Source organism: Corvus hawaiiensis, chromosome 12, assembly GCF_020740725.1.
Source record: "Corvus hawaiiensis isolate bCorHaw1 chromosome 12, bCorHaw1.pri.cur, whole genome shotgun sequence".
Taxonomy (NCBI): domain Eukaryota; kingdom Metazoa; phylum Chordata; class Aves; order Passeriformes; family Corvidae; genus Corvus; species Corvus hawaiiensis.
The window spans coordinates 4,155,305-4,173,917 of NC_063224.1; the positions used below are offsets into that span (position 1 = coordinate 4,155,305).

Here is an 18,613-nt window from a genome sequence, read left to right on the forward strand (position 1 = left end):
TCCACAGTGGCCTCTGGCCCCTGGAAAACTCTGCCCACCACACCTTTGCTCTCTTCCCTTCTGCTCTCTGATCCACTCAGTGCTCTCTCTGCAGGAGCTGCAGCTTCCCAGAGACCACCCTCCTTCCTTTGCTTCCCCCTACAATGTCTGCAATTCTCTTCTCCAAGCACAGTTACTACCAAGGTCAGAAAAAGCCTCTCCCTATCTCCCAAAGCTCTCCCCATGGTCCAAGCATTCTTTTGGAAGAGAAAAAAACAACAAAAATCCCCACAAAACAAACAAATGCCCACAAACAAACAAACCAAAACAAAACCAACTAAACAAAAACCCAACAACAACAAAAAAATACAGATTTGTAGTGTATTGGTAACTGTAAAAATGAAAAATATTTAGATCACTGCTTTTCATTCAGGTTGACATGAGAGTTTTATAAAAAAATCACAGGTTGAATTAAATGTCTAATTCCAATCAGGCAGTTATATCCTACAGATAACACTTTGCTCTCTTAATGCAGAAACTCCAAACCCCTAAGTTTTCAGACAGCTCTGGAATCCATGTTGTCATTTTAATAACTGACTCTTCATTACATAAGGAAAGCTCCATTCCTGGGCTGTAATTTTATAAAACTTCAGAGCTGAATGAGTTTTCTTGGTGGCAAAATCTGGATCCATCAGCCAAGATCTCCACAAGCTGCTGCTGCCTCCATCTGTTTCAATGCCTCCCGTCTAACGAGCCTCTCACCAACAAAACTCTGCTCTACCTCTACAGGTTTTATCATCATTTCTCAAGTTTGACAACAAACAGCAGCTGCAAGGGAAACTCAAGTTTTCACCAGTTTGCTTTAGTCATGATAAAGTCAAAGAGCAGCGGGAACCATGCAGAGAATCTCTTCTTGCAATGTTGCCAATTTTCATAACTTTTTAAGGCTCCCTCTGGTAGAGTTCACAGCTCTCCCAAAGGCTTTGCCATTTCTCTCTAATCTTTCAGTCTGAAGGCCACTCGGGTCCCTTTTTTTGTCTTTCAACTCCTCTCCCAAGAGAATTTTCCTTAATAAAAATTCATGAGAAAGTTCAAGATAAAAACATTTGAAGTGTCAAATGAAAAGAGCTGAATCCTGACCAAAGGCAAATGCACCAAGCAGTAAAGCTTTCAAAATCACTTACACTGTAAACACAGATGGGCTGACACGTGCCTGAGGTGATCCTGAGGAGCAATAGTGACTCCCAGGATGTCCATAAGGAAATCCCAGTTCTTTAGCTCAGCAGCAGTAGCATTTATCTGAGCACACCTTTCACTCCTGCTCCTACTGTCATGGTCTTCCTTCAACTCAGGAAGATGTAGGGCAGAACTCCCAGGTCTTTGCAAATGAACACATCCAGATTTGCTTATCTTTGTGTCATAGAATGGTTCGGATTGAAGGGGACCTTTAAAGGCCATCTGGTCCCACCTGCAATAGGCAGGGACATCACCCACCACATCACTTTTCTCAGAGTCCCATCCAACATGACCTTGAATGTGTCACATTTCTTTCTGTGATAGGTTGAGGAGCAAAAGGAATTTCCAGATTGTTCAATACCTAGGTCCCACAGTTGCTGTAGTTATAGACCCATAAGCAATTAACTCATCACTTTCCCATGACAGGTTATCCTTCCACTTTCCCAAAGGTTCTCAAATGGAAGGAAAACCCAAATTATATTCAGTGAGTCATTAATATAAAGTGAAGTTCTAAAGGAAAGCAGTAGGATGGTAAGACTTAAGGCCTTTAAATCCAGATTTCTGAGCAGAAATTCAGAACAAAAAAATAGTAAAGATTATTGTCTTTTGTTTCTAAGACAATTTTCCTGTTTTATGGAGAAGAAAGTTCTGCAGATTGGACACAGAAATATAACTATTTCTCAGAGTGTATTTCATACTGTTAATACTTCAAATCTCACTGTGTTTTTCTAAATAGTGATTTCTTGGGGATGATTTCTTTCTTATCATCCCCTGTTGTCTAACAGCAATTACTGATTAAATGAGTAGCCAAAAGCACCACGAGGGAATGCAGGTAAGCAGAGGAGAAGAAAAGGTCAAGAGTACTTCACCAACACGTTGAATAATTCACTGCTCTTTGTGGTTATCATAATGATTTCCCCATTTGTAAAGAACAGGGAAAAAGGAAAAACATTTTGCTTAATGCCAAGCAGCTGCAACTGCAGGTTTGATCCTCAGTCAGTGTAAAAGCAGAAGCCAAGGAATCTGAAATTACATGCACACTGAACACCTGACTCAACAGTTAAAGCACTAAAGAACTCTCATTCATGGATAGATATATTATATATATAATATCTTTTGCTGGATCCACCAGTGCAATTTCTTGGAGAAGCAACTCACAAGGCATATAAAATTACTCCAGATAGAGTTGGTAATTTTGCTTCAAATTTTCTTAAAATATCAGGCTGGCACTATCACAGGAGCCGTCTTTTGGACCTCTCCATGAGTGAACCCCACAAAGGAGTTCTCCATCATCTTTCCTGGAATCAGCTGATCAAAGACTGCAGCGGCTACAACAACTCCAACCATGCCAGGAACCTGGAGAGGTTGGAATGGCCTGTCCCAGGTGGATGTGTCCCACCAGCACCCAGAGAGCTGATGGCTGTGCTCATATCTGCTTCTCCCACAGCTGCTGCCTCATATGAAATACAGAAACATCAAGGTGTGTGCCCACAAACACCCATCCATAGGCAAAATTTAAAATATATATAATATCATGAATACATGCCTACCTAAAAAAAGTGCACCAAAAATAAAAATTTAATCTTTTTGACTGTTTTGGTGCGTTTTTTTAAACAAAGATGGTAGACGAGGAATCCTATCAGGTTGGTTATTTTTACTACTTAACTACAATACCACATTTGTCATCATTATATTTCACATGGTCAGTGAAATACACTTTTCATGGTCAGTAGATTATGATCAGAATCTGTCATACATGAAATCCCTATTTGTGCTTGGTCTTTGCATATTAAGTGCTTTAATTAATTAATTTTGAGTTAAATATTTTTAAATTGAATGCTAAAATTAACCCATCAGCCCAGGTACAAAAATCAAGTTCCATTATCAGTGTTTTCAATTGTTCAAAGTAGTTTATTAAGAGAGTTGTACCCTTCCCAGTTAAAAATTCCCCAGTTAAAAATCCCAACTTATGCTCCCCTTTCAAACTTCAAACCACCTGTACGCCATAAGAGTTATCTTTCCTGTGTTTACTGTATACTTTTACAAGTGTTTTAAGATGTGTTGGATGTATTTTAATACTTTTTTAGGTGTTTTTACTTGCACTTTGGTTCCAAGGCCAAAAACCCCAGTTCTGACAGCCAGCAGCTATTTTTAGCCCCATAGCCATTATCCTGCAGGCAAGCTCCATGGCAACCTGAATTTTAATGAGGGCATTTTAGCACCCTTATCTCAACTAATACCACCCCTCTGACAATGATGAGCCATTGGTGGATGGAGATGATCTGTCAAAGGGAAAGCACCAATCACTTTAAACCGAAGGGGCGGGCTCTGGGCAGACTGTGGGTGGACTGGGGCGGAGCAAAGGCACTATAAAACAACGAGACAGAGACGTGGTCCCCTTCTCTCTCTGCAGGCTAGCTGCGGTGGGTGTCGGTGCTGGGCATTAAAAGCCTGACTCTTTTTAAGGAGCCTTTAGTAATTTTTACTTTTGGACCAGCCAAAAGCCAGCCCAGCACTGCAAGTTCTTTTTCTCTACCTGAGGTCTAGTGCTGTCTCAGCCAGAAGATCACAAATCCCTGCGCTCCTGGGGTATACAATCTATCAAGCCATAGGATCCCAAATTTTTATATTTTTCCAATTTCTGTAATTTTTCAATTTTTCTGTTTTCAATAAATTATTTTAATTTTTAACTAAGAGTTGTCTCATTTCTCACAGAATCCAACTATCATTTCACTGCCGCGATTTCATAACCAACTTTTACACCCTCTTTTTGACTTCCTTAATTTCCCCTTCTAGACATGGAATCAGCTCAGCCATAGTTTAGCTGATTCACTGGCAATAAAGTTTGATTCTCTGTTCAAAATAAACAAGCACCAAACGTGGCCTCCTCATTTTTCCAGTATTTTGGCTAAACTTTAAGTGAGAGATGCCAGTCTTCCCAAACTACAAAGCCATGCAAGTTGCAATTTCCCTACATCCCTCGAGAACTCTCCTCTTTGTTTTGTTTTTCTTTCTTTTCACCAGGGCTTCTTGCAGAGCTTGAATATTTGAATGAATGGCCCAGTCACTCTCCAGCAGCACAAACCATTACTCTTGGCAAAGAAAATTTCATTAGAACTTGTCATGGGAATAAGGTGGCTGAATTCTGGTATCGATTTGTCACAATAAGGGTTGGAAACACTACTGGAGTGGCAATCTGTAATCCACTATGGTGACCAGAAAAGTGCTTGAGTTTCTTGTCATTTATTTGGTTTTATATATGAAGGTTGATGGTATAAAATGGGGTCAGTTCTAAATAGGAAAAATAAAATTAATTGGATGCTTGTTGCAAGCAAAGTTCATTTGAAATAGGGAATGGGATGTGGTAGTCTGAGGTATTTTGGTTTTCCTACAAAATAACACCTCCACAAAATGCTGAAAAACCTCCAACACAGGGGAACTTAAAGAAACAATTTTTATATAATTCTCAGCTGAAATTTTAAATCGTGCTGTAATACTTAATTCCTTTATGTATGTTATTTCTATCACCTGAATACTGTTATTATCAGCAGTATTGAAGATAATTATTTCTAAAGTATGTGCAAAACCAGAAAAAATATTTTCTCATGTTGGTAGTAATATTAAAAAATCTAAGAAATGTGCTGGAACTTCACTCGTAAGTTAATGAACAACTGTTTAAACAAATAATGAACTCAATGAATAAATTCAAGAAATGTAAAGGTCAACGGCATTCACACAAACATCTGCTCAAAAGTAGTCTGTCCTCAGTGCCCATAAACTTCACCCTAAAAATCACTTTGTGTGCTTGTGAAGAGCAAACCCAGCTAAAGTACAGCTGGCTAAGGGGAATTGGGTATTTCAGAGAACAAAATCTTCTAGGCTTGTGAAGTGTGGTCAGATACAACATCTGGGTCATGGAAATTGCTGGTGAAACTTGATTTAATTAATCTGGGTGTTTCTACTCCTATAATTGTTCCGTAAGGGGAGAGGCAGAGCCTCACACTGTCCAATCTGATATATTCATTAACAGCAGAGACACCTGGTCATCTCAGCCCACAGCTTTGCTCCTGGGCCATCCATCTGCCTGGGCCAGAGGTATTTTTATAGGATGGAGGCTCCTGTTACCTTTGGAGGAGTCAAGAGCATAGGTGAAAAAAGTTGTTCTTGTTCAAACCATTTGGTCACGTGTTAGTCAGAACTATTTTAGTGCTAATATATTCTAGAGTATTTTTCATGCATAGGTGACAAAAACTATGGTGGAGATACATCTGAATTTTTGCTTTGTGAAATAATTCATTCAATTATTGCCCTGAATTTCTGCAGTATCTTTTGTGATGGAAAAGTCCTGTTTCTATCCAAATATAAATTTCATTTATCTACACACATGCCTTATTCTGTGGCAGGGAAAAGTTTTTCTATGACGAAAACAAAGTACCATTAACTTTGCTTTAGCCATGGGAGTTACCTGTACTGAGAATAGTACATTTTTTTAAATTAACATTTCATGCTTTTTTGTCATCATTTAGAGAATGTTATTCTCGTTTTGAACTATGTGTGAATCACCCCCTCTTACAGGAATCTCATAGTGGTTCAACACTGCTCATTAAATATAATGAGGTGTCCCTTATACACAAACAACCAAATATGCTCTGACTGCCTCATCTGTCAAACAGCACTGAAATACAGGCTTGAGGAGGAAGACAATGGCTGACCTTCTGCCTCTGTCTTCACCAGGATACATTAGCAACACATCACTTATCACTGGTAAAAATACCCTTTTCTCCATCTCTGCCGTGCTTACACTTGTTACAAAACAAACAAAACCAGACTGCTTTTACAGCTTGCCAGGAGAAATGAAAAAGTCCTTAAGCTGTCTCAAAACCCTCAGCACCTTAAATAATGTAACTGAAATAAGGAAAGCATTTGTTGATGCCATTACCAAGGTATAAAAGTTTTAAGAAAAGTGCCCTGTAATAAAACCTCACATTAGAAATGGGAGGTTTTGGTTTGGTTTTTCTTTTCTCATTTAATGAAATCATCTGCTTTTGGGTTAGATACCAAATTGCTACTGAAAATAGTACCAGAAACACAGTGGAGATCTGAAGTAATTAAAAACTTTCAAAAATATGAATCTTTTGAGACTTAACCAAAGCCACGTGGAAAATACATTGCACAGCATGGACACAAAGCCTTTACTTCTTGCTCTCAATATTCCTGCTCTCAATATTCCACTGAGTGGACTAATTTCTCTGCTTATATTGGAGGAACCCAAAACTCAAGAGAGCCTCTTTAATGCCCAGCAAGGAGAAAGAACACATAGAACACATATCACAGTTCTAGGGCATGATAAATGAGTCAAAAGAAGAATTTTTGGTGGGGCAATAACCTACATGAAGCCACAAAATCTGCAGATCAGTAGCACGCAAATGACAACTCCAAATGTGGAATAGCACAAGCAGCCATGAACAAGCAGTTCCATGTTCCCCTCCTGGGATATAAGGACAATTTCTAATAAAGAAATTTATTTCTTATGTAAAATATTATTCATAGCAGAAGTTGTTTTACCTTGGAAAACCGGCTTTCTGTGTCTTGCTGCAGGGCAGCTGTAAGTGTGTGCAGAAAACAAACACATTTTATACCCATATTCTGGGTTTAAGTGCTGTGGAATTCACTGCATTATAACAGTGCTGCACAAAAGCAATTCCATGATACCCTAAAGCAAAAATAGTCTATGTTGGAGCCATGTGTGCTGCTTAATGGATGGAGCAGCTGCAGTCCCAGGCCCCTGTCTGAATGGACACATAAACCACATTTCTTCCTACCTCCTACAAGGTTCCAAGCTGGGATTACAACTGAAACCTTCTCAGTCCTGCTCCCCAACAATTTCTTTAAAGTTTTATTGCCACATATTCCTCATTATCCCTCAATTCCTTTATCATCATTATTCCCTTAACCAAAAACCCGCAGTCATCCCATAGAATCATGGAATGCTTTGGGTTGGAAATTAAAGATCCTCTTGTTCTACCCCCTGCTGTGGGCAGGGACACCTTCCACTATCCCAGGTTGCTCCAAGCCCTGTCCAACTTGGCCTTGGACACTTCCAGGGATGGGGCAGCCTGTGCCAGGGAAGGATTTCTTCCTGAAATCTCATCTAAATCTACTCCCTTTCAATTTAAAGCCATTACCTCTTGTCCTATCACTACGTGCCCTTGTAAATTCTAATTCCAAACAATGATTATTTATCTTGCTATTCATTTCTGAACTCTATACAGTCCCTTTGTTCTTCCTGTCACCTCCTGAATTCCCAAATAGCAACACACATTCTCATGCTTCAGCTCTCAGTGTAATTCTGAAAGTCTCCTTTTTCTTTTGCATATATTTCTTCCTTAACACTCATTTGGAGTTTGTTTCTTGTAAACATTGATAATAAAACTCTACCCAAACTGAAGTAATCTCAAATTTTACTTTTTAAAAATATTTTAAAACTTTTTTTTTTATTTAATGACTACCTTCTGTCTCGGCATTACCACTTGAGATTATCAAAGCAAATAGGGCTTTATTTACCTGATCTTTATCTGACAATCAGATATAGACAAGAAAGGTAACAGCAGTTGCTCATAATGTTGTATTTTAACCCCTGCCTTTCCCCCAGGAGCTGACAAGGCATGCCAGCAGTACTGCAGCCAATGGATTTGTATCTCTCATAGAACAGTCTGGAGCTGGTGAAATCCCACCAGAACACTTCCAGGACCTGGCTCTCCCCTGCCCTTTTCCCTATGCACATCCACACAAGCCAGTTCAAGGAATCCATAAATGCTGTCAAATCCCCACAGTGGCCTTTTCAATTCAGCATGCATGCTGGAAGCAGCAATTCCAGGAGTGGAACAGCACACAGAAGCCCAGTTAAGCTCCCTGCAGACCCATGGGTTCCAGACCTTCCATGTCATTATTTCTCACTTTAAATAAAAGCAGGTCTTTATTTAGAATGAGAATTGATGTCACGTTGGACAGATACACACATTAAACATTATCTCTTGCTTCCCTCACCATCTATCACTAATCTGTCTGTCCAGAAAAATGCCTTCTTTTCCCATGCTATAAAATCCTCAGGAGGGAATGAGGAATTCAGTCCTTGGCCTGAGATTTCACAAAAAGTACCACAAAGAAATCACAGTGCAGACACTGACTGTATGTCCTACACCCTGCCCTGTATATTTTGGCCACCTGACCCATGCAGGTGCGTCAGTTGGGCACCTCCAGATGAATCCTGCTCTTTGCACAGCATTAATCACATAGAGGAGACCCAGTTATGGATACATTTCCATTTACCTTATGCTGAAAAACAAAACTAGATCACTTTTGTTAAGAGTGTGATAAGTCTGTTTCTAGTTGGAGCAATCAAGGACAGTTTAACTGGGAGGAACTTTCAATACTTTCCATTAGAACTGGTACTCTCTTGCATGTATAATATTGCAGTCATGTCCCTGCACAACTTCCTTCCTCCTTTCCTCCTCTACTGACTCCTAACAAAGGTAATGTTGCCTAAGACTGTAGAGCAGGGCTGCATTATGTTTAGATCACAATAAAAAAGTCTGGGTATATTCTATTAGGCCTGACTATGCATGCAGGGTGCTCTCCAGAGCCGCCTTCCTGAGCTTTCCTTACAGGAGCTGCCACGCTGACAAATGAAGCTGTGGTCTGTGATGAAGACAAAATGCCCACTTAGATCCAGGCTACAGCAAAGCTCCTCAGTCACCAGGCTGGATTTCAAATTTGGTCAAAAGAGGAAATGTTAGTGCATTAATCCACTTCACTGCTTGGTGCAGCTACTCGGAACAAATTAATTAATGGGCATTACCTGAGTCCAAAAAGCTGAAACCATAGTGTATTAACCCACTTCACAATTTGGGCTATAGTTTTACTCTTCAACACAAATTAACAGGCAGTAACTGCCTGACAGCAGGAGCTTAGCTCTGTTGTGTGGCACAATAAAGAGACAGTGCTGTAGCACCTCGTGGACAGCTCTTCATTATCACCTGAGTGCTGCTGGGCTTCGTGCTGCACTTTGGCTGCATTTTTCAAAGATGAGAATACAAGACCTAAACATGACCTGTGTTATTTGTTCCCACCACAGAGACCCAATTAAATTCACAGGACAATGCCTCTTAGTTCCAAACCTTTCATTGGTCTGGACAGTCTCAAAGACCCACATAGTATTACTAAAGAACAGAGTACCCAGGTGAAGTGCTGACTTCAGTGAAAGCTCTCTAAAAATTCACATGCAGTAAACCAATATTTAAAAACTATTACTTCCAAGACCCATAAAAAAACCCCAGTCATTCACTCAAATTTGACTTCTAGACTTAATTCCTGCAGAAATTATAAAATATGCTGGCTAGAAATAGCAACAGTGTTTTGGTTTTTCTGTATATATTTTGGGGTGGAAAATCAAAGCTCAGGTTTTTTTGCAGAAGATTCCCAGAAGAAAAGTGGAAAATGTAAGATGGAGACCCAGACACAGGCTTGGACATCTTGGTGGATTCTCACATTTCTCCTTAATCACATGCTGGCAATTAAGTCTAGTTCAGGAAATTCAAAGAGTGTACCTGTCAGGAATCAGAGGCAAATTAATTGCTATACTGGAGCAGATCAATGATTCATGAGCTGTAACATCAAGCTGCTAACAATATTAATTGCCACATACTTCAGGGAGAAGAGCCTAAAATGGCAGGATAATAGTTTACAATGGTTTGAGGGTGTTGTTTTCTCTGGATTATACCTGCTGAAACTAAAGCCAAGTACACTTTCCAGTACATGAAATGTGACACGATGGCTCCCAACTGTAAATCATTCGAATTCACATGTTTGAATCTGAGCATCTTGCCCAACAACCTGCAGCCAGAGGAGCACAGAAATATTTATATTCCTCACTTCACACCTGCTGACCTTTAACTGAGCATCTCCATGGTATGAGAACAGTCCCCACCTACACAAACACCAAGTAAACAGATTTTATTAAAGTTTCCTGGCCAAGAGAAGACAGATCCAGACTTACTCCCTGGCTGCATGTCATTTGCCTGGCAACTCCAGCGCTACTTGTGTGTGTAGCATTGGCCATGGGCTACCCACTCTGTGTTTCTGAGCAGTGGGAAGCAGCATCCAAGGTTATTTAAAGGAAGTGATGCTCTCAAAGCTTTCAGAGCAGGGCTGGAGCACTCCAGTGCTCCTTGTTAACTCCAGTGCAGTGACTGAGCAGGGACAGACAGCCCAGCAGCCACAGCGTTCACAGGGGACAGAGGAGACACAGGTTCTCTATTGTTCTAGTAATTGCTCCCACAGACCTTCCAGTGAATGCTGTTATTTTACCACTCACACTCCACAGATCTGAAAACCCCACTCAGGTCCTGATTTCTAATCCAGTGTGTTTCTGAGGAAGAAATGATGCATTCAAATGTATTCTAAAACCTGGGCTCTGACCAAAAGAGATTATCTACCCCTTTATTTCCACTTTACCTTTTGTTCATATTTCATATCTGTTCAGTTCTGTCCAATAAGTTCTATTTTTATACGTTTTCTTGCTCCCAAAGTAACTGAAGTCATTAAAACCAGACTTGTGATGTCTGCTGCCTTTACTGACATATTAGAATTTAAACAGGACAATTCTAGAATTGAAAACCTGGGTTCTCACAGCTTGAGGTAAATCAGCAATATTTCTCTACCCCTCATAATTATCCATCAAGCAGCCAGCCCCAGAAGAATCTCAACTGGACTGTATTTAAATGGCTTTATGAATTTGCAAGATGGATTTTTCAGTTCTCATTGCACATGCCAAGTACAAACGTCCTGCCTCAAAACGTGACCAAAGACCATTATGTCTGTCAGACCATGCACACAGCATGCTGCTCCTATAAAGTGCAGAATTTCCAAGGAATGTAAGAAAATTAATTCTACTCTGTATTATTCAACTTCTTTCACACCATTCCCTTTGGTATCCCTGCTCCAAAATCAAACCTTGCTTAAGGGCCTGGCTTGGCTACTCTTGCCTGACCATTGAACAGAGCAGTGAAGTGCAGTATCACTTTCTTAGCCTAAAATAGCTTCATTTTGCTGGAGCTACCTAATAGAGACAAGTTAATAAATTGCAGCATTCCTAATTTGATACATTTTTGGTCCTGTTTCAGTTTACAGACTGTCCATTAGCAGACCCTGAAATCTGTGAACAAATACATTATCTACCATTTTACGCAAGTTTTTCAGATGAGTAATTTTTGATCTTCAGATTGCTCAGGCAGTTGCTTGGAAACATTTGTCTGTATTAGTTACACAAGTCATGTGGCATTATTTGTCTTTTCAGATTGGATGGCTTCTGTGAATAAGCAACAGAGCATGAAATGCAAATTTCATGATATAAAATTCAGAACTTGCTTTTGGCAAGGATTTGATTTATTACATTTAGAGCACAAGATGAAAACAAAAGGTTATCTCTGTGATCTGAATGACTTGATGGGAAGTGATGCGTGTACCACTTGGAGAAGTAATGGCATAAATTAAAAAACCAAAAAAAAACTTTCAAAGATAGAATGAGGTTTGAAATAGTCATGCTATGGATAAAAGAACTCATGCAATGGAAGTATTTCTGTTGATTAGTAGTTCCCAGGGATTAGTACTTTTCTAGATTAAAACATAGGTAGGTAGGTCAGAAAATCCATGGGGGCTCAAGTAAACTATTATTTTTCTTTTTTTAGAATTTTGAGCAAGTAAAGAAATAGAAGCAAATAGTTTTGTTCATATTGATAGTAACAGCCTGGTATCATTTGATAAGGTAGAAAAAAGTATTCATTGGTATTTCACTGCACATTATATAAAATACAACACAATCATTTTTCTGCTGATTCTATCAGTATGAGGGAGTTGGAAACTCACACATTTTCGCTTTTAACTTTGTAAAAGAACCACTTGTATTTGCCTAAGTGTTTCTGCACTGATAGTAATGATTTTTCCTCTCTATTGGATGCAACAATTTATAAAAGCAAAATCATTGGTTTGAAACTAAATATAGAATTTTACCAGCAGAGACTGGTCCTTTCAGTTGAAGAGAACCAAATATGGTCAAACAATGTTACTGAGCACTCTCAGACTGTGATCCGGGCTACTTGTACCAACTATAAATCCCACATTCAAAACGTAGCCAGAGTCCAGAAGGCTGAACCTAACTAACCCTGAAGGAGGAAATAGTGATAAAACAAGGAAGAAAAAGTTAGAAAACAACAGGGTTGGGGTTTTTTTCCCAATGAAAATTCAAACCCAGAGTGCAAGGGCAGTAAAAATCATTTGCAAAGAAGAAATTATGTCTGAGGTTTTTTCTGAATTCTAATGTCACAAGCGAATATAAAAGTGCTGGGTCTGATTTTTAGTGACACTTGTGGTAGCTGACAGAAACATATCCCACTGCTAATTATGTAAGGTCTCTGACTAACTTTCCTGGTACTCCCAGGCTTTCCCTGGTACTTTTCAGGCTGGCATCTTTGCTAGGAACAAATGCCAGTGGGTCCCAAACGACAGCCAGTGCCTGGCAGCTGCAGCCTGACATCAGAGCAAAATATTTGTGCCACCCTGATTTAAAACAGGCTCAGTTTTGAGTGGACCATGAGTAACCCATGATTAGGATCACATCCTTCTGCTAGCAGAGACAGCCCTGAGTGTGTGTGAGATATGGGTGTTGCTGTTTAATGCTCTGTCTCATCAATCCCAGCAAAGGCGCTGCACGGAACCAGCCAGGAGCGGTGGCACACTCTGGGCACCTCTGAGAGTGCAGTCAGATGCCAAGGGGTTATTAATGAACTGTTCAAACGCTAAATATAAACTTGTTTAGAAAACAAAGCTATCAATTTTTATTTCAACAAAACCAAATGCTTCAATAACCTCACATTTCTCCACTGCATGCTTTCTATGTTTGTATAAAAAGTCACACATTTCCTCAATGCCAGAGAATCACTTTTTTGTCTCCCTCCTTTCTCCAGCACACATCTCAGTCAGATCATTCTCATCCATTTTCAATAGCATGTTGTTCCCTTCATAACTGCACACAGAAACTTGCTTTAAGGAATATGAGCTTATAAATCACCACCCTTCGCCTGTGCTTTAAATCAGGCATTAAAAAAATAAAAATAAAAGAACCAACATCCTGGGCTAAGATTAAAAGCTGGATTCATGTTAAAGAATGGTGTCTTTTTACCATTGAAACTGAAGCTGTAGATTATTCTGTGCTGATAAAGTACTACAGTGGGCAAAGGACTTTCTCATAATGAACACTGCTGTAAAACAATCTATCTACAAGAAAGGAAACAAGTTTGCATAATCCATTTATGGTTGATTCAGCTTTAGAGGAATTTGTTATATAAATATATCTCACCCTGGGGAATTGTTTTGCCAAAATAACTAATGAAAGTGTTTGAACAACTTAACACTGATAATTAATAGGATTTTTCAGTATCACAATGGAAAGGGACTTCTTCCCATGTATGTTAACTATCACATCAGTGAGAGACAAAAACTTGGCAAACTCCAAGAGCCAAACACATCACAAAGTGGAAAATGAATTAATAAATTGACTTAGAACATGCAAAATTGCTAAGCTGGTGACATGTTTTAACTGATCCTCAAAAGGTGTTTAACAATACTTTCTTAAAAAACATTCCACAGCTCAGTAATTATCAATTTTTAAAAATCTTAATTAATAGTTCAGTTGTTCAAGTGGCATCACTAATATTCTGCTATCATGCTGGAATATTTGAATAAACCTTATCAAGTCCCATTACGTTGTCATACACTTTGCTGGCAATCACAAGTAATGTTTTAAGTTTAGGTGTAAATATTTAATCACCAAGAAGGATCACAAGCTCATCAATAATGCCTTGCCAACTGCAATTCCCTAGAGACTTAAAGCTTACAGTGAACCTCACCTGCTTTTGTGGTCACATAATTATTTTTATTATGCTTTGTGGCAATGTTGGCTGCCAAAAAAGGTTGTCCTAAAATCCCAGTGTGACAAAAATCAATTTTCAGATGCAAATGAGGGTGCCATAGGTGACATTTTTCATACCCAATAAATTGCCTGTCTGTGGCTTTGAACTAATGGACACATAAACAAGAGAGATTGGTGCCAAGGTACTGCATTATAATCTTAGTGAAGTTTTATGAGACTCATGCTACAGGCTGCAAAGGGAAAATAAAACAGAGGGAGGGGGCAGGAACAATTTGATGAAAACCTGTAAGAATAGATAGAGTCTTTTTTTTATGTAGTATTTTCTTTTTTTTTTTTCCCTGAGCTCTGATTTTCCATCCAGGTCCTTCTGCCCTCCTCTCCTCCCTCCTTTGTTATTTTTAATTTTAGGGCTCTTCATGACCCCTTCTGTCAGTCACGACTGTTCTCTCATTAAGATCCTCCACTTCTCTTCTTGTGTGTCCCTTACCTCTCTTCCCAATTTTTCTCCCAGAAAATTTGTACAAACAAAATTTCTTCCTGTCATTCATTTTTAATTCTGCCAGCACTGTGTCCATCTCCCCCTCCTTGAGGTAATATTTAAACTTTCCAAAAAAAATAAAGGAAATACACTGGAATTCTCATTACCTTTAGAAACAACAATGACTTTAAGTGAACTCTCTGCTAGTATCAGGCATGGCTACACTTCAGTGAGGAGATCTGCATTTGCACCAAACAAATAGCTGGGATTTCATAGGCTTGTCTGAAGATTATCCTGAATAATCACAAATTTCTTGAGCCTACGAATTTAGGTTAGAAGTCCTGTGAGACATTTACACTTGCAATACAAATAGAAACAAGATAAAAAAACATATTTTTATGCTATGTTGATAGTATTGTTTCCAACTATAGCTGAAATGAAAGATATGATTGCATAATAGTTTTTCAAGCCTCTTCAAAAGATTTAGGTAAAGTTCAAATCTTAAGCTTTTGAAACTTTAATCTTGAGATAAAGAACAATCTTTTTGTTATTTCGCATTTCTCTCCTGTTAGGAAAACATGAATGATACTAAAACGACAAAGAACTGAACCCTTCATCAGACTTATGCCTATGTATATCCAGCTACAAGAGCCAAATAATAATTTTGGGAAAAAGATTTGAAAAATACCCATTTCAACCTCTCATCCTGGCATCTTTAATAAACAACATTATTGCTGCTGATTCTCCTTAGCTGTATTTTGAGTTCTGTTTGGGGTAAAAGGGAGGAAAAAATACTTTTTCTCCTGCACATTTATTTCCCTCCTCCTGAAAAATCCCTCTGAAGCCAAGAAACCTCTGCTCCCTGTCTTTGCCCATGAGCATCATGTTCAGAGCTGGAAAAGTGTTGGGACAATGCTCCCAGGCACAGGATGGGATTGTTGGCATGGCCTGTGCAGGGACAGGAGCTGGACTTTGACGATCCCAGTGGATTCCTTCCAATTTAGGATATTCTGTGACCATCAGCACAACAGCGAGGCAGAACTGGTGTCTCAAACTGTGCAGCACAGCTCTGTAAATACAGCTTTAAACCTGTGTTTATGCCACTGCTCTGGCTGGCCAAACATCATCCGTGGATTCCCCAGAGACAAGAGTTTACTCCCATTGCCAGAGCAACGCCGGGCAAGGCGCGCAGCTGGAATTCAGGGCAGAACGCCACAGCCTTCTCCACCCTGTTCTTCTGAAAAGAGAGCCCATGGTGGAAAGTATGAAACATCCTGTTCCCTGCCTTTTACGGTCACCACAGACATTTGCTGCCCAAGCCAGTGAATATCCACAGCTTCTCTCTCTTCCATCACTCCGTTTCTGCATGGGCTTGTTAGACACGCAAACATTTAGAGAGGCTTTAATTCCAAAAGTCCACAAGTGGCTTCAGTGGTCAAATTCCCCGGTCAGATTAATTATCTCTGTCACTGCTGGCAGTGCAGGAAGTGTCTAATAGAAAATTCCCAGATGGTGGAGAATTACCGTCTAGTAAATTTACACCACAGAGTACCACAGTCTGCTCCTCCTCCAAAGAACCAGGAGTACTTCACGGTTGCTCACACCACAAGTTGGTATCAGCTAAGATAAAACTCAAATTTTACCCAGTTTTACAGTACTTCCTTTCTGGATGCAGCTTCAAATTATATGGAAAAAAGATCTCCCCATAAGGCTACAAAATAGGTTTTGAAGTTTTTCTTTTGATGCTGAACAAGATTTGACCAGCTCCCAGCTTCAGGACATACCAGCCAAAATATTCATTAAATCAGAGTCACTAATTCAGCCGTGTAAAACACCACCAAAACAAAACTTGGAATAACTTCTTAGATACCAGATATGTTTATTACAAGTAAACCGGGGCAAAAGATGTACAAACAAGTTCTGACAGCTGGTTCTGTAGTCCTGATCTCTACTGCCACAGTCCAAAGCTATTAATTTATACAATAAGTTAATTTAAAAATAAAAGATATAAAGTACCATAATTTTATGAATCTTTATTCAACATAGAGCCCTAGGACTCAGTGTACCTTCATTTTAATTGTATTCCACCTGTAAATATTAAAGACTTAAAAATACTGGGATAAATTGAGGTAGACTTGCTTAAAGGTTCTACAAATAGCCCTCTATTATGCCACTTTTCCAGCTGTCTGCTTTGTTGACAGTCACTTTATTCCAGTTTCCCTGTAGTGAACATGAAACAGTCACCTAAAGAAAACCTTTCGTAATTAGAACAAGGCAGGTACTAAACCTATCCCATGGCTTATCTCTGTATTTGTAGCTGGAGTTCATTAACTTGTCAGCACCGATTCCTTTTGAATAGGAAAGTGAAATGAAAAAATGATGTGCAAATCAATATCAACTGTTAAGCCATGTTCTCATTTAGCACAGTGTCAGATATGAAATATTGAGAATCAAAATGAAAATTTCTGGCGGAAAAACTTGCTCAGTATGCCATTTTTATAAGGCAATTATTACAGTGAATTAAGGTAGTTGTCACCTATGGTAAAAGTTACAACGTGTTGAAAGTTAAAAGAAAATCTTCTAAACTTTTTGTCCGTTTGTTTTCAGATTTTTTTAAACAACATTAAGCTTGATAAATGGAAGAAGCATTTAAGAATGTATAATTCATGCTTATTAGTTGAGACAAAATCCGTGTAGCACATTCACATATATCTAGAGAGAGACAGACATCTGCTTAAATGACTCCCACAGAACTCAGCATTCCATCACAAGTCCACTGATATTTTTGAGAAATGCACTTCACACGTGTAAATCTGTTTTCAGAAGATTACAAATTAGTCTCCTTGGACTAGATAATAATGATGCTAATGGGGTGTCAAAGATCAGAGGATATTTGTTGGAGATGAGCACAAGGTAAAGGCAAAGACATCCTGATATGAGTTGAATTTCTTATTACCTTCCTAGGGAGAAACCAAATCAGGCAGCTCCACCTGGAGGACCACAGGGCACGTCCAGACCTCCAAGTGCCCCTGGAGCTGAGCTCAGATGGTCCCCACCGAGCAGATGGAATAAAGTTAAACCATGCAGTGGAACAGCCTCAACCTCTAAACTGCTGAAACTCCAGCAGCAAAGGTAAAAGGTCCTTGTCACCCTGTGCCCTGACACCTCACCTTCAATGTGCTTATTGAGTAACTCCATAAGGGGGATTGGATGCAAAGAGGTATCAAAGTGAAGATCCTCAGCAGTAACACTTTTTGCTCTTGTCCAGCTTCGTTTTTTTCTGGAAGCTCCTTGCTGTATTTCCTGCATGTATTTCCTAAAGCCACAATCTTTCTCAGTGCTTCTACAAAGCTCAGTAAACTGAAGGAGAAATGCCAAGGCAGGAGGTTTTTGGTCTCCTTTCATTCTCTTAAGCACACACCCTCACACAGGAAAACAAAGTCTTATCTTCCCACTGTCTAAACTCGAGGTTAATTCAAGTTATTTTCTCATTTTATAGTTTTAAAGAATGAGTTTTAATCAAGCCACTTATCTAATTCACAATTGTTCAGAAACGTATTTTCCATTAATAAAATGATCCTAAGTGCAGCCTAATGCATTGAGTGCCAACAAAAAGAAAAGACACAATAATTACCAGCACTGACAAGGAATTCAGAAAGCCATTAAACAAAAACAATAATTTCTCCCCCCTGGTCCTCTAACTATAACTCTCCCATATTTTTATACCATTGGAAGCTACAGTAATTATGTCCCTCAAGTAAATCATGTACTTTTCTGTTTAGTAGAGAAAAATTAAAGGAACCCCTTCCTTCTTGTACTTCTAACATATTCCCCATGTTTTTCCCCGAATTGAATTAAATATGACAAGTTAAAGAAGGAGAGATTTCCATCTGGGATACAGATGATTGAACTTTTCTGGCAGATGTTAAATTTAA

At 39.1% G+C, this 18,613-nt stretch overlaps 1 protein-coding gene across 2 annotated transcripts in view; it reads right to left on the reverse strand.

Annotated features, from left to right (window-relative positions):
• CDH13 (cadherin 13) overlaps positions 1-18,613 on the reverse strand; it is a 451,854-nt gene that overhangs the window by 263,144 nt on the left and 170,097 nt on the right. The gene's annotated exons all lie outside the window — the stretch shown is intronic.